Raw genomic sequence first — 15,714 nt, 5'->3', positions numbered from 1 at the left:
TGAACACGTGCGAACGGTTCTCCGTGGTAGTTGACGGTGGGTAGTATTCCAATGACATCGACTGTTGTCGCCCATAATGGACATTGTCCATTTACTTGTTTGTCTCTCTCAGTGGTTGAGAAGTTCCTGACGAGGAAGAAATGTATCTTACGGTTTGTGTATACTGAGAGTAAAGCGGAGACTAGGTACTACGTATTTAAAAACGACCTGCCAAATGAATGAGTCTGGAGGCTTTCACTAAACAAGGACTCTGTCCTTCCTCACTGTCCCAAAGGCTTCTATACCTTTCTTAACTGTGGTCATGATCCATCACGTGAGTCCTTATACAGAGGCCCCCTGAATCTTGAGACTGGGGCCATATTTCTCTACCTGTCGCTTAAGCGACCCTTTGTTAAAGGGGTTTGAGCGTGCTTTGGAAGGTGCCACCACTTACAATCATCATTTCTTCCCCATTCTTTACAGACCCGTCCACTTCCGTTTCCTGCACCCTGCCTCTTGGGGTCCACGCATCCTTGAACCGCGTCGCTGTGGCCTCCTCCGTGCAGGTAAGGTAACATAAGACCTAGATGTCTGCTAATTTTCTGACTATAATTACTTGTTCCTTGTCTGTACACCGAAGATGGTATCTATCGCTGATCTCCCCCGCTGTGCACGTAGGGAGAAATAATTAGAATATCCTTGGAGACTTTCAGACGCTGGCGCTGCGTGTATCGCACGAGTCACCCGTGAGAAGGGGCTATCTTCATAAATCCCTAGGGGCGCGGGCTCGTGTGCCCCGCCAACCCGTTATTCTCGGACCCTTCAGGATCTCCAGATCTTCTGGATCTCATTCTCTTGGTACGGCCCGTACTGGTTCTCATGTCCAACTATGTGTGCGCTAAATCACTTCCGTGGATCTCCTACTTAAACAGGTAGGACCGGTGTTTGTTGCGCATGATTGGGTATGCCAAGTTCCGCAGCACCGTTTCTTTCCGGCGGTGACGCACTTCACTCCGGTGAGTGCCTCGTGGGTGTCGGTCATCGCGCTGGATGCTGTTGATAGAGTTGTGAGCGAGACAAGAGTACCCCTGCTATTGTGGGATTTCGGTCTAGGGATCTCACAGCCGGGAAATTTGCAAGGGGCTGTGAGGGTCTCACTCTTCCTCCTGCTCTACTCGAGCACAAGGAACTTTCAGTCCCTTTGTCCCTAGGACAGACTTGGTGGTTAGGCGTCACCAAACAACGTCCCGCCTGACGAAAGGGCGTTGGTGAACACTTCCCACGCAGAGCTTGGCAAAGGCAAAGGAAAGCCATTCTCTTGTACTGTACGTCACGGTTCGTACTGGTACAGAATATGTTCCTCTAGAACCATTCCTCTCCGTTAGTCCTCACAAGGCCCTACTGTTCATTGATGCAACTTAATTTTCGTCTTTCGGTGCCTCTTATTCATTTCCATGCTTTACCCTGAAACCTTCAATGACCCTCTGTTTCCCATCAAAATTAACTCGTCGCTGTCTAACCGCTTGCTACATTTTTTCCCATTTCGCAGCCTTGTTTCCTTGAGCTTGGCCTTCAGCCTCTTATCCTTATCCTTTGTTAACTATCGCCAAACTAATTTTTGTTTCCTCTCGTCCATGTTTTCCCAGTAAGATTGGAAACACTTGGAGGGCCCGTTCCACATTTTTTATCCTTCTCGCTATTAAGTACACAACCGGAGCTCAATAGAGAACTTTGCTACTTCAGGGCCGTATCATTTAAATGCCACTGGTAAATACACGAATGGGTGGGAGATGCTGAAGTCAAACAAATGAGGTCGAGCCTGTGTTTTTGTTAACAGGTTATTGTTTGGAACATTCCAAGATGGCGTCCATGTGCCCGGTACTGTCCTAGATTCTGGTGACTCACGGATGTTTAAAAATGGCTTATTGCCCTCAAGAGTCTCATGATCTCGTTAGACAGCGTAGAGGCTAACAAATAAATACAGTATCTTGTGGTGCCTGCCATAATGGAGGTATGCTGGGGGTGCCATGACAGTTCAGGGAGGCTGGCCTTCATCTCCCTCAGCACGGGCAGGGAAGGCTTCACAGAGGAAGTCTCATACTCATGAGTCATACTCATATCGGAGACATTGAATCCCAAGGGCTTCTGAGATCTCTGACCAAACCAAGCACCGATAACTTCTATCGGGTCCAACCCGAGGGGGAGGAATATAGTGTCCCCGTGGGAGTATTTAGATGCCTCCTCGCCCTTGTCCTAACTTTAGCGCAGTTCGGCACCGAGTAACCGGAAAGAGTTTTTTTTTTGCATTTCCAGAATCTGAGCGACCTGTCACTTCTCAGCTGCCAGGCCCTTTGGATTAGGTGCCACTTTAACATGATAGGGGTTTGAAGCCTTCAGAGTGCGCGTATTCGGCATCTCAGTTTCTTATTGCTTGGCTAAACTTCTTTTTTTTTTTTTTTTTATAAGAATATCTTTTTTTTTTTTTAACACTTATTTATTTTTGAGACAGAGAGCATGAACAGGAGAGGGTCAGAGAAAGAGGGAGACACAGAATCTGAAACAGCCTCCAGGCTCTGAGCTGTCAGCACAGAGCCCGACGCGGGGCTCGAACCCACGGACTGCGAGATGATGACCTGAGCCGAAGTCGGACGCTTAACCGACTGAGCCACCCAGGCGCCCCCTGCTTGGCTAAACTTCTTTGCCAGCAGCAAACCTCTCTAACGCTAAATAGTCATGATCACTCCTTCATCTAGGAAGAAACGCAATTATGGACTGTACAAGGCAAGGGAAATCACATTGGTGTAGCTCACTTGTCAAAGAACAAAACTGTATACAATTCTTGCCTTATTTCACTCCTCCGTGTGGGTTAATAGGCAGGGAAACTGTTCCGCTGATTACAAATGCATACTTTGAGGCATTGCTAAGAAAGCAACCTTTTGAAGTTCAGCTGCATTAGGCAGGGGGCCCGAGTTCACGCTTCCAGACCTTTGGGGACCGCTACCCTACCTACTCGGGAGGCAGTTCATCTCTGGTTGATGCCTGAAATTGGCTATTGGCCTCCCAGAAGCAGCAGGACGATCGAGAGAATCCAAGGAGCATCTTCACTTTTGGCTGGACTTGTGGGAGAGCAGGTGGTTGGGACTAATTAAGGTCTGATTCCTGGTGGCCTCTCACCAACGTAATCAGGTGCCTTCCACCACTAATGAATCTCATACTCGTGTTGGGCTCTTTAAATCATTGAAGAAAGCCTTGGCCACGGCGATGTGTTTTGTATCACGCTCAGTAATGACCTGCTGGGCCCTCTGGTCCCAGAACTCGACTTTTCACGACTGAGGACATTTTTAATCACCTGCACATCCCGCCTCGCTCCGGACTCCGGGGCCGGCTCTGAGACAGTGAGATTTTTGAGGTGCCCTAGGGCAGTGGCTTAGCATGGGAGGCCTTATATTTGATCACGGTTTGATCTCGTCTATCAGTCTAATAATGGAGATTCTCCTTTGCTTCTGTGACAAACACCTGTTCCTATACCCTAGTCCTTATATATGGGTTTCTGTATTAGACACTTAGCCTTGAATCTTTTGGCCCCAGGTTCCAACCTTGTCCTTCCTCTAGCCCTCGTCCAAATTTGAGCTGTGTCCCAGGCTTTAGCCCGGTGGGTTGCTCTCTGTTAATTGCTGCCAGGCAGATAGTTCCTGGATGTGTAATGATGTGTCCCATCTATAGGTCAGACTAACCAGTATCTTCTGACTTCTGGATGGTCCTCATGCTGACATTCAGCTTACGTCCGCCAGCTGTCCCATTCTCTTAGCTCTGTGTCAGAATAATTCCTCGGAAGACCACTTCCAAGTGTTGAGTCCTTGTGCTTTTCCATCCCTGTCTCTTTTTTAATTTTATTTCACTTTTCAGTTTTCATTGTTTTATTTTAGAGAGCATGCATGGGGAGAGGGGCAGAGAGAGAGAGAGAGAGAGAATGAATCTCAAGCAGGCTCAATGCTCCGTGTGGAGCCTGAAGCGTGGCTCAATCCCAAGACCTTGGGATCATGACCTGAGCCAAAATCAAGAGCTGGACGCTCAACCAACCGAGCCACCCAGGCACCCACTCCCTCTCTTTTTAAGAGTCTCTCAGCACGCAAGCACGCTATTTGTTTTCTTTGCCTCTTAGTAGCTCTCATCACCAGGGTTATTCTCCAAAATTCTCTCAAAGACTGGCTAGGAGATAACACGGTCTTACCTGCCCACATATTGCTTGCTGACCTCAAAGTCAAAGCCATAGACCCAGTCTGTTTAAAGCTTTTACTCCTAACAACATAGGAACCTTGAAACATGGGCGTTAAAAGAGAAAAGTTCTTATACCCTTTCTCTGTAATTCCTAACAACCTTGTTGGTATGCTGCATTGATTTATGTTCCTCTATTTGTCCCCCAATTTTTCACCATATTTCCAATTCCTTCTTTCCTGTTTAGTTTTTTTTTTTTTTTAAAGCTTGTTTCTTTTGAGAGAGCGAGTGAGCAAGGGAGAGGCAGAGAGAGGCAGGGACAGAGGATCGGAAGCAGGCTCTGTGCCGACAGCAGCGAGCCCGATGCAGGGCTCAGACTCATGAATGGTGAGATCATGACCTCAGCTGAAGTCAGACGCTTCAGCCAGTGAGCCACCCAGGCACCCGCTTCCTTGTTTTGTTTGATAAAGCCTTGCTTCAGCGAACATCCCTTGTCCTAGAAAATGTATATGTTCATTCAACCTTCCAACAGTTCTTGAGTGCCTAGTACACGCCAGGCACTGTTACAGGCACAAGGAATATAGTGTTGAAAAAGGAAAAACACCCTGCTGCTGTTATGGAGCTTATGTTTTAGTAGAGACTGCTAATGAACACATTAAAAAGTACACATATAAAACAATATCATATAGCAGTCGGTGGCACACACTTAAATAAAAAACCATAATGGGAGAATGACTGGAAGCTTATTTTTCAGCTCTCAGAGGCAGCTTTCTTTTTTCTTTTCTTTTCTTTTCTTTTCTTTTCTTTTCTTTTCTTTCCTTTCCTTTCCTTTCCTTTCCTTTTCTCTTTCCTTTCCTTTTCTCTTTTCTTTTCTTTTCTTTTCTTTTCTTTTCTTTTCTTTTCTCTTTTCTACTTTAGAGAAAGAGAGTGCAAGGGGAGAGGAGCAGGGGGAGAGAGAGAGAGAGAGAGAGAGAGAGAGAGAGCATCTTAAGCAGGGTCCGTGCTGAGCATAGCCTCGGGGCTCGATCCCACGACCCTGGGATTATGAGCTGAGCTGAAAGCAAGAGTCAGACACTCCACTGACCGAGCCACCCAGGCGCTCCGGAGGCAGCTTTTTTTAGGAGGTGGTTTTTATGCTTAGAAGTGAATACCACGATGGCGTCAGGAATGTCAGTCTCCGAAGGAAGAGCATTCCAGAAAACGAGAACAACTGGTGTGAGGGTTCTAAGGCAGTTACAAGTTGGCAGTTTTGAAGACAGAAGGGCACTTCGACGAAGCCTAGTGGATGGGAGTGGTATAAATAAGGTCAGAGAAGTAGAATTAACCGGACTTGTCCACGGGCTAGGTACTGGGGTGCAATGGAGGATATACGATAGATATACGATGACTCCTAGAGTTTTGCTTGGCCGTTGTGTACATTTGACAACGCTGCTTTCGGAAACGGGGAAGAGCGGTGACGAATTTGGAAAGGGAGAGGGAGGGATGGAGAGAAATTGGTAACTCTCTATGGACATTTCGTTTAAAGCGCCGGCATTCTACGCACACGTAAGGCAGTGGTTTCGGAGTAGAGATACAGATTTGACGATGCTCAGTAAATAGAGTGTATTTGAATCCTTGGGGTGGCATAAGATTACCTAGCGGGCGTTATAGTTCTGTTAGAGAGTGGTGCCCAGGTCGGAGCCTTCGGACAGTGTCACTTCAAGAAATCCAGCCGAGGGGTATCCAGCAGTGTGGATTGAGTAGACGCATCCATTAAGAGGACACGGTATTAAGGAAGGCGCATGAAAAAGTGTTTTAAGGGGAACAGCGTGGCAAACTCTGCCAAACACTACTGACAAATCGAGGACTTTGCTACGTGAATGTCGTTGCTGACCTTGACCATAGCCGGTGACTTTGACCATAGCCGTTTCAGTGATAAAATGTTGTCATAAGCCTGAGCGGACCAGGTTGAACAGAGAATGGGATGTGAAGGAGCAGGATACCCAACTCTTTGAAGAAATCGTACTGGGAAATTGATGAGGGCAATAGAACCTAATACAGAAGGGTTTGGAAGGTTAAGGCTTGCTTTTTTTTTTTTAATGTTTATTTATTTTTGACAGAGAAAGAGCGAGAGAGAGAGCCAGAGCATGAGCAGGGGAGGGGCAGACAGAGAGGAAGGCCCAGAATCCGAAGCAGGCTCCAGGCTCCGAGCTGTCAGCACAGAGCCCGACGCGGGGCTCGAACCCACAGACCGCGAGATCGTGACCTGAGCCGAAGTCGGACGCTCAACCGACTGAGCCACCCAGGCGCCCCGAGGCTTGCTTCTTTTGAAAGACACGAGACACTGTCATGTTTGTCTGCAGACAAGTATAATCCAGTCGGGTTGCAGGAGAAGACATAATGATAGGCTTGAAATTCCTTTTTTAAGTTTTGTTGTTATTAGAGAGAGAGAGACGGAGTGTGTGAGCAGGGGAGGGGGGGCAGGCACCCCAAGGGCTGAAATTCTTGAGCAGGGAAGAGAGACTGGGGTCTAGGGCGCGAGGACACTGGTTAGATGAGAGCAAGTCTGAAGATGGAATCCAGGCAAGATAAAAGGCGACCTCTTGTCTTCAGTGGATATTTTCCATTCATTTCTATGTCCCTAAAGGTAATCTACCCATTAGCTGCCCTCAGCCTGTGGGCATTTGCTTATGACCCCTCTTTCCAACATCCTTTACTAGGACTTCGACAGATAATCTGTCTTAGTTTATCTGGATGTTCAAAGTCCAAGCTTTGAGCACAGAAATTCTAGAGCGGAAGATCACGCAGGGCTTCAAGGGCGCGGGAAGGAGTTTGGCAGGTGTATTGAACTAGAATTAACAGGTAACAGTGTGTCAATTGAACGTGGACAACCGTGATGATTTGCTACACGTACATGATTTGATACATGTACGTATGGATTTGCTCCTTGCATGTATTACAAAATAACTACCATACGAGGGTTAGTTGACATTTTCAGCTCTGTCACCTCACATAATTACCTTTTTTGTGTCTGATGAGAAGAGTTAGATCTTTCTCTCTCTCTCTCTTTTTTTTTTTTTAGTTTATTTATTTATTTTGATAGAGCGTGAGAGAAGATGGAGGGGCAGGGAGAGAGACAGAGAGAGACAGAGGGAGAAAGGGAATCCCAAGCAGGCTCTGTGCGGACAGCCCCACTGATGTGGGGCTTGAACTCCCGAACCGTGAGATTGTGACCTGAGCCGAAATCAAGCGTCAGACGCTCAACCGACGGAGCCACCCAGGCAGGTGTGCCCCTTAAGATCTACTCTTGCGGCAACTTTTCGAGGATACAAAAAACGGAGCGGGAAGACACCAGGCGGGTTTTTAGTAGGAGATGAAGTGACGTGGGTTGACCTTGGAAGGTGATGATTCTTGCTGTTGTGTATTGAGTAGATGGGAGGAGGCAAGAATGGAAGCTGAGTGCTCCCAGAGGAGACTGCTGGAATACTTTAGGGGCAGGGTGGTCACTTGTGACTGTCGGTGTGATGGCAGTGGAGATAAAGAGAAGTTGATGGACGTGAGAGTCAGGCCAAATCCGTTCCGTGATCTGACGCGACGTTACTACTGCTCCAATGACAGGAAAATGGGTTTAATGAGAAGAAATAAGCACGTATTTAAAATGTGAGTTGCTAATCCATAACGGTGAGACAATGGCGTGCTAAGGAAATGATTTATATAAAAGCACGTGGCACACAGTGGGTGCTCGATTAAAAAGTGTTAAAACTGTCTTAAAACGGGGCGCCTGGGTGGCTCAGTCGGTTAAGCGTCTGACTTCGGCTCAGGTCACGATCTCGCGGTCCGTGGGTTCGAGCCCTGCGTCGGGCTCTGTGCTGACAGCTCAGAGCCTGGAGCCTGTTTCAGATTCTGTGTCTCTCTCTTTCTCTGACCCTCCCCTGTTCATGCTCTCTCTCTGTCTCAAAAATAAATAAATGTTAAAAAAAAAATTAAAAAAAAACTGTCTTAAAACTTAATTCACGGGGTAAATGGTTTGCTTTGTATGGGGGGGGGGGTACTTTGAGAGTCCACAAAGGTAACCTGAAGCCACTGTGTGGAGTATTTCAAATCAAGGGATGGTTTCCAAATCATGAAAACAACTGCAAACTTATTTGCCGCTCAGGCATCTTTCTGCATGGTTGTCTTCCAAGGGATAAGTGCACACACACGCGTAATCATTAAAATTGATTCTGCTCATGCGTGCATGCTGTAGCAGGCGTACTGAAGGCTCTGCCTGTCCGTAATTCTGTCCTTTGGAATTTAAAGAGCAAGGCAGGCTTTTCCTCCGGCCTTGAGACATGACCCATTCGTCGCGACTGGGCAAAGCAAGTTGTTAATATAAGAACGGGTCCAAGTGTTGGCTTAGTCCCGAAGCCTAACCATTACCACACTAGATACTGTGATTCTCCGGATTTTAAAAGACCACTGTCATAATTGGTGATCGTAGGAAACGGCACAGCGTTACTCGGATAAAAACCCAGACTGTTGAGATTACAGAGCACGTCTATGGTCAGACTAGAATTGACGTTTCTCCAGTGTGTGCTTGGGGGACCGTGGGGTTATAATAGAGGGTTTGTGTTCGAGAATATTGGGAAAGCGTGCAGGCAACGTTGGCTGGGGGCTAGATCGTGGAAAGTTTTTTTATTTTATTTATTTTTTTCAAATGATTTTTTAAAGTTTATTTATTTTGAGAGAGAGAGAGAGCGAGCAAGAGGGCCAGAGCAGGGGAGGGGCAGAGAGTGAAGGAGGGGGAGAGGAAGAGAGAACCTCAGGCTGGCTTTGCACCACCAGCATGGAGCCCGATGCGGGGCTTAAACTGCCGAACTGTGAGATCATGACCTGAGCCGAAATCAAGAGTCAGATGCTTAACAGCCTGAGCCACCCAGGCCTCCCACCGAGAGCTTTTTAGACTTAACTAATGAATTTGGACTTAATCCTAATTGCAGCAGGGATCCACTTGAGAATTTTAAGCAGGGGATTTTGAACATGATTTTCTTTCAACTTCCTGACTATAGGACTTCGCTTTGCTTACCGTAAGCACCGGAGAGATAAAGCCCCTCAGTGGGCCTTTTTTAACGCTCAGCCCTGGTGGCTGCTTAATATATTTTCTTGCTTCTCAAACCTCATCTCTTATTCTATTGAATTTGGTGATGATTTACTGAATGGCTCTCATGAGAAAGGCTCTGTGCTAGGCACTTTGTTGTTTCGTAGCGATCTCACGTCTAAATCCTCCGGCAGTCGGAGTTCTGAAAAACTTATCTTGAATAGGATATTCTATCTTTAAGTGCTCAGATTTCGCTTTCTGGCAGGGTGTTATTTTGTGGCTCACATGATTCACCCAGGGCCGCTAGATCCTTCCCATGACTCTTTGCAGTCACCCCTGCCAGTTTAATATTGCTTCCAGGAACGAGTCCAAATGCTTTGGATTGACTTACCGGGTCTTCACAAATCTGGCCTCAACCTGCCTTTCGGGCTTGTTGTTTTCTCTTCGTGAACTCTCACCCCCATGTGTTCTACATTCAACTTCTCCTAACCAGATTACATAGAGAACTTGACCGTGTGATCTTGACTTCCCCTTCGGAGATCACGGTATTTCATATCTCTGTACTTTCGTATGCCGTTGCAATTGATGAGGACATCATACTCATTTTCTTGGGACCAAAGATAAATCCAATATTTCAAGCTCATGTTCTTCAAAAATTATAAATTATTTCCAAACAGGAACTATGGAAGGTTTGCTTCTATTTCTCTCTCTCTCTTTTTTTTTTTTGATTTGTTAATTAAAAAAAAAATTTTTTTTGAGAGAGAGAGTGCAAGTGCGTCAAGGGCAGAGAGAAAATACCATGAGGGGCAGAGAGTGAGCTAGAGAGAGGGAGAGAGAAGCAGGACTCACCCATCATGGGGCTCATGCTCACCCGATGCGGGGCTCGAACCCACGGACCGTGAGATCATGACCTGAGCCGAAGTCAGATGCTTAACAACTGAGCCACCCAGGCACCCTAATTTAAACATTTTTCAACGTGGATTTTTATGTCACATTGTATAATAAAACTTAAACATATCTGAGCTTAATATATTTTGTTCTTAATAAAATAAAAATAAAGGCGCCTGGCTAGCTCAGTCCATAGATCACGGGGTTGTGAGTTCGAGCCCCATGTCGGGTGTGGAGATTACTTTCTTTTTTCCTTTTTAATGTTTATGTTTTTGAGAGGGACAGAGAGAGAGAGAGAGAGAGAGAGAGAGAGATGCAGAGGGAGAAGGTGACAGAGGAACCAAAGTGGGCTCGTGCTGACAGCAGCAAGCCCGATGCGGGGCTCGAACCCACGAACCGTGAGATCTTTACCTGAGCCCAAGTCGGACACTTAACCAACCGCACCAGCCAGGCGCTCCTGCCTCTCTTCTTCCATCCAGGGCCTTGCCGGGCAGCTGGCAGATAGGAAGTGGCTAAGCCGCGTCAGGTAAATGAATGTACGTGCAGAAAACGTAAACTCATTTTGTGCATAGCCTAACCCAAGCAGAATTAGGATAATGAGTTTGCCGGGGGCGGGGGGGAGGGGGGGGGAGAGGGGGTGGGGGTTGCTGCAGTAGGCATGGAAAGCGGGAGGATGTGTGGGGAGAGCCCGCAAGCCAGTGGGTACAATTTTTGATTATCTACTGTCTTAAATCGTCTGCCTCACCTCTTCACTCCACTGGCGTGCATAATTGAGAGCAAGGATCTTCTGCTTAATTGGCTTTTCTGGTTAACCAGTAGTTGACTGGAAAGCTTGCTGCTTTTTGGCGGAAAACAAACCAAGACAAAACCAAAAAACCAAAAAAACCCCAAACTCCCCGTCTACTATATGGTCAGTATTATTTTTCATCAGTGCCGTACGTAAGCCAACAAATCAACCTCTTTATGATTTCAGGAACCATCAGTGTTGTAAATACTAATCTATTTTCAAATCCGGGATGATTTAGGAAATAGCTGTCATGAGCTTGTACTTCGTGCCAAGCCTTGCGGAGGATACAGGCTAAGGGAGACCTGCTGAGGGGATGGGCGCCTTCTGGGTGCGTTGGGAGAAATTCGTGACGGACATCGCTCCCATGCTGGCACTTGAAGGAGGCTTCAGGCTTAGGTCATGGAGAATGGAAGGGTCGGAGATCCAGGGCGACTTGTGAAAGTACGAAGCAGCAAGGCTTAAAGAACAGGTTGCAATCCGGGATTCGCTGTGGCTACGGAATGGAGATGAATACGGCGGTGAGGGCTTCAGACCTATTGCAACAGGAGACAGAGCTGGAACGTTTCGGGGGGTCAGTTTCACGAATGTGGACTTTATCTGGTAGGCGGCTGAATCTGGGAAGACTCCACTAGATCCTTGGTTTCAGCAGATCTCTCCCGCAGATGTATAAAGGGTGTGTTTGAAGGGAGAGACCGTGAGGTGGCTGCTCTTATAGCCGATTCATCCATCCCTTCATTGATTCACTCCTTCATTCACCAAGCATTAAGTGGGCACCAGTTTGGACAGGCACTGTTCTGGCCTGGAGAAATGGCAGGATGAAAGGAGTGGGAAAGAGTGGTGACCACAGGAAAGAGAAATCAGGGATCCAGATGGAATGTCAACGTTGCCAGCTCGGGATCATGCTAAGAGTCTGATGGAGGGCCAGCAGCAAGCGTTGGCAGCTCCCCGTGGAATATTGACGGCCTTTGCCAGAGGGAGGCGTGGGTCAGGGGCCGGTCACCGGTTTGGGGATAGTGGGCAGAACATCCGATGGGACCCTATATCCTCAGATTGCGTGGCAGTCCTGAAAGGATGCATCCTTAAGTGTGGGGCACAGGAGGTGCGTTTCAAATGCCGCCAGGACTGCGGGAAGGGCTGGACTTAGGTCCCATGTGACATTCTAGTTGCCTTCTATTGGCTGTCGGAAAGGGCAGCGTATCTCAAAAATCTGCATGTATCTGTGCAACATCGGGTGGAGGTCTAGATGGAGGCTGAGAGGATTTTTCTGGATTTGGCTATTGGTTTCAGGGGTGATCTAAATGCATGAGCAACTGTGAGGCCGTTAATACCATTGACTGGAGATGTCTTTCCACGTATTTATGTCTCTGCCTCCTCTGCCACGCGAAGTGGTTGGAAATAGAGAAACTCTGGTCAGGAGAATAATGGTGCCCTGAAGCTGTCTGTGTCCCCTGTTCGGCACTTGTCAGTATGTTATTTTACGTAGCAAGGGGCAGCTGTGTAAGGCTGCAGAGGGAATTAAGGTTGTTGATCGGATGGCCTTGAAGAGATTATTTTCGATTGCCGACGTAGACTCCACCTTGAACGGGGAAGAGGGAGGCAGAAGAAACAGAGTCAGAGAGGGCGTCATGGGAAACACTTGAGCAACCCTTTCCAGCTCTGGACATGGAAGTCGGCCACAGGCAAAGGAAGGCAGGCAGCCTGTATCAGCCGGCAAGGGCCAGGAAAGTCATTCTCCCATAGAACCTCCAGGAAGCAATGCAGCCTTGTCCACAACTTGATTTTATTTGTTTGTTTATTCCATGTCTATTTTTATTTTTTGAGAGTAAGAGAGCGCGAGAGAGCGGAGGTAGGGATAGACAGAGAGGGGGACAGAAGATCCGAAGCCAGCCCTGTGCTGACAGCAGAGAGCCCGACGCGGGGCTCGAACTCACGAACCGCGAGATCATGACCTGAGCCGAGGCCGGACCCTTAACTGACTGAGCCACCCAGGCGCCCCCGCATCTTGACTTTAGACCAGCGAGACCTATTTCAGACTCCTGACCTGCGGAACTAGAACATGATAAGTCTGTGTTGTTTGTGAGTCCCGAAGCTTAATGTCATTTTTCTTTTCCAGCTGCAGTAGGAGACGTCTACGAGTTTAGTGACCGAATTTCTTCAACTCTCTCTTCATCTGAAACTTGATGGGGATGCCCTTCATAGTCCTGTATTGCTGTTCGATAAACATAGCTGCTCTCCATTCCCAGAAAGTTGGAGTCTGTAGAGCCCAGGTCGGGGCCCTGCTGTCTTATTGCTTAACAACTTCTACAGGTGATTCTAATACATTCCTACTTTTGAAAAGTCCTGTTATCTCTCTCTCTGAATGTCTGTCCAGAGGAGACGGGAGAGCCAAACACATGATGGCTGACTGTGGAAATCGAGGCGACGGATGGGTGGGAGAGGTGGTCTGGGAAGCCTTAAAGCGGTAACCCAGTGTTTGGTGGCCACGTTTTAGAAACCTGAGAAAAGCATGTGTTGGGTAATAGCTGTAGTAGCACATAATTATTAAAAAAAACAAAAAAAAAACCCAAAAAAAACCAACCAAAAACCTTTTTCAAGGCGCCTCGGTGGCTTGGCTGGTTAAGTGTCCAACTCTTGATTTTGGATCAGGTCGTGATCCCAGGGTCATGAGATCGAGCCCCGCGTGGGGTCTGCGCCGAGGGTGGAGCCTGCTTAAGATTGTCTCCTTCTCCCTCTGCCCCTCCCCCTTTGTGTGCTCTCTCAAAAAATTAAAAGAGAAAGAAAATCTTTTTTGTCTCGTCGTTGCATAACGCAAATTATACTGTCTGACTTTCTGGCTTGTTTTTTTTTTTGAGGTCAGGGCAGGTGTACAAATAATCTGTAGATGAGTCATTTGTACATGTTCTCAGTCTTCAAACACCTGTAAACTCCCTCAAAAATCATTTTTCAGGGGCGCCTGGGTGGCTCAGTCGGTTAAGCGTCCGACTTCGGCACAGGTCATGATCTTGCGGTTTGTGAGTTCGAGCCCCGCGTCAGGCTCTGTGCTGACAGCTCAGAGCCTGGAGTCTGTTTCAGATTCTGTGTCTCCTCCTCTCTCTGCCCCTCCCTTGTTCATACTCTGTCTCTCTCTGTCTCTCAATAATAAATAAACATGTAAAAAAAAATTAAAAATCATTTTTCAAAGAACCATAACCCGCATAGAGCTCTGTGAAGTCCCTTTCTTCAGCATCTTGGGTAGTTTATTAACATTAAATGCTTCTTAAGACAACCCTCCCCCCCCATGTGGTTTTTCTTTCATGATATCCCATTTAAGAAGCTGGTTTTGTCAATCATTTCCTACTTCCTCTTAAGTTTTTTTTTTTTTTTAACGTAGATTTTGCTGGCAGCCGGACACTTTCTGGATACCACAAAGACATTTAAGTCTTTTTATTGCATAATCTCTTTTAAGTGAAAGAAGTAGGCAGGCAGGGCAGGAAGGATGAAAAAAAAAAATTAAGTCAAGGGTAGGTTCGGAAGTCATCCCGTCCGCCTTCGTATTGGTTCTGTTTCCAGAAGCACAAGTCTCGGGTCAGCCAGATAGGGGCGGGGCAGAAACCAGTCAGGTGGTCAGCCTGGGGCCTTGTCCAGATCCTCGGTGGGACAGCTGGCAGAGCCTTGGGGACAGGGAGATGAGGAAGGGGACGTTCGGGTTCAGGGAGTTAAATAGGATTCCTTGTGAAGGCAGAAGACATGCCGTGCACACAGGGGCTTTGCTCAAAATGAGGGATGACTGCGGGTGACTGAGCACCTGTTTTAGCTTGTTACCACGGGCGGAGCGACAGCCCCAGCAGCAGCGTAGAAAGCAGCGGAAGTGGACCAAGTTAGAGCAACAGGAAATCGGGCCGCTCATCACAATCTGCCTGTGACATGTGAGTGAGGTCACTTCGCATGAATAATGCACGATGGCTAAGAGGGAGGGGAAAAGCAAGGTCTCCCATCCAGCTGGGGCCTGAAATGTGGCGTTATGTTAAAATCTATTATGAGCGGAGGGGGCTCCCCTACCCTTCTAAGGGATCTCTGCCAGAGTGGCCCTCCCCATGTCTCCTTTGTCCTCTTTCGTGTTTAATAGGCCGAGGCCTTCCTCACGCAGCCAAGATAGACCCATCCTGGTTTTAGAGGTCAGGAGTTAACTGTAGGACCTGGGGACACAATCCTGGACAAGACTCTGAAGGACCTGAGTGCCAACCATTGTTCTAGCTAATGATGGCATGAAGCAGATCACGTGACCTTTCTGTGACTGGGTCTGATGATGCCTAATCTTCAGGGCCTTGCAGTCACATCAAGGATCAGGTAAGATCGAATGAGTATGGACACTTTTAAAAATATACACACTGGGGGCGCGTGGGTGGCTCGGTCGGTTAAGCGTCCGACTTCGGCTCAGGTCATGATCTCACGGTTCGTGGGTTCGAGCCCCGCGCCGGGCTCTGTGCTGACAGCTCCGAGCCTGGAGCCTGCTTCCGATTCCGTGGCTCCCTCTCTCTCTCTGCCCCTCCCCTGCTCGCACTCTGTCTCTGACTCTCAAAAATAAACCAACATTTAAAAAATTAATGCAGTTTTATCTGTATAAATACATTAACCTGTATACTTGCAGGGTGTGATGGTTATCATTGATCAGACCTCTCCATCTAGACGAGGTCTGTTTTAGGCCCAGGACAAAAAGGACCTTCCAAAGAAGTGAATAATAGCATGCCTGAATGACTTACATACAGAAGCCCAGAGGCAGTGAGATGTTAGCACCTATAAATTACCACCA

The sequence above is a fragment of the Neofelis nebulosa genome, chromosome X, assembly GCF_028018385.1.
Source record: "Neofelis nebulosa isolate mNeoNeb1 chromosome X, mNeoNeb1.pri, whole genome shotgun sequence".
Taxonomy (NCBI): domain Eukaryota; kingdom Metazoa; phylum Chordata; class Mammalia; order Carnivora; family Felidae; genus Neofelis; species Neofelis nebulosa.
This window is presented reverse-complemented; position numbering follows the sequence as displayed.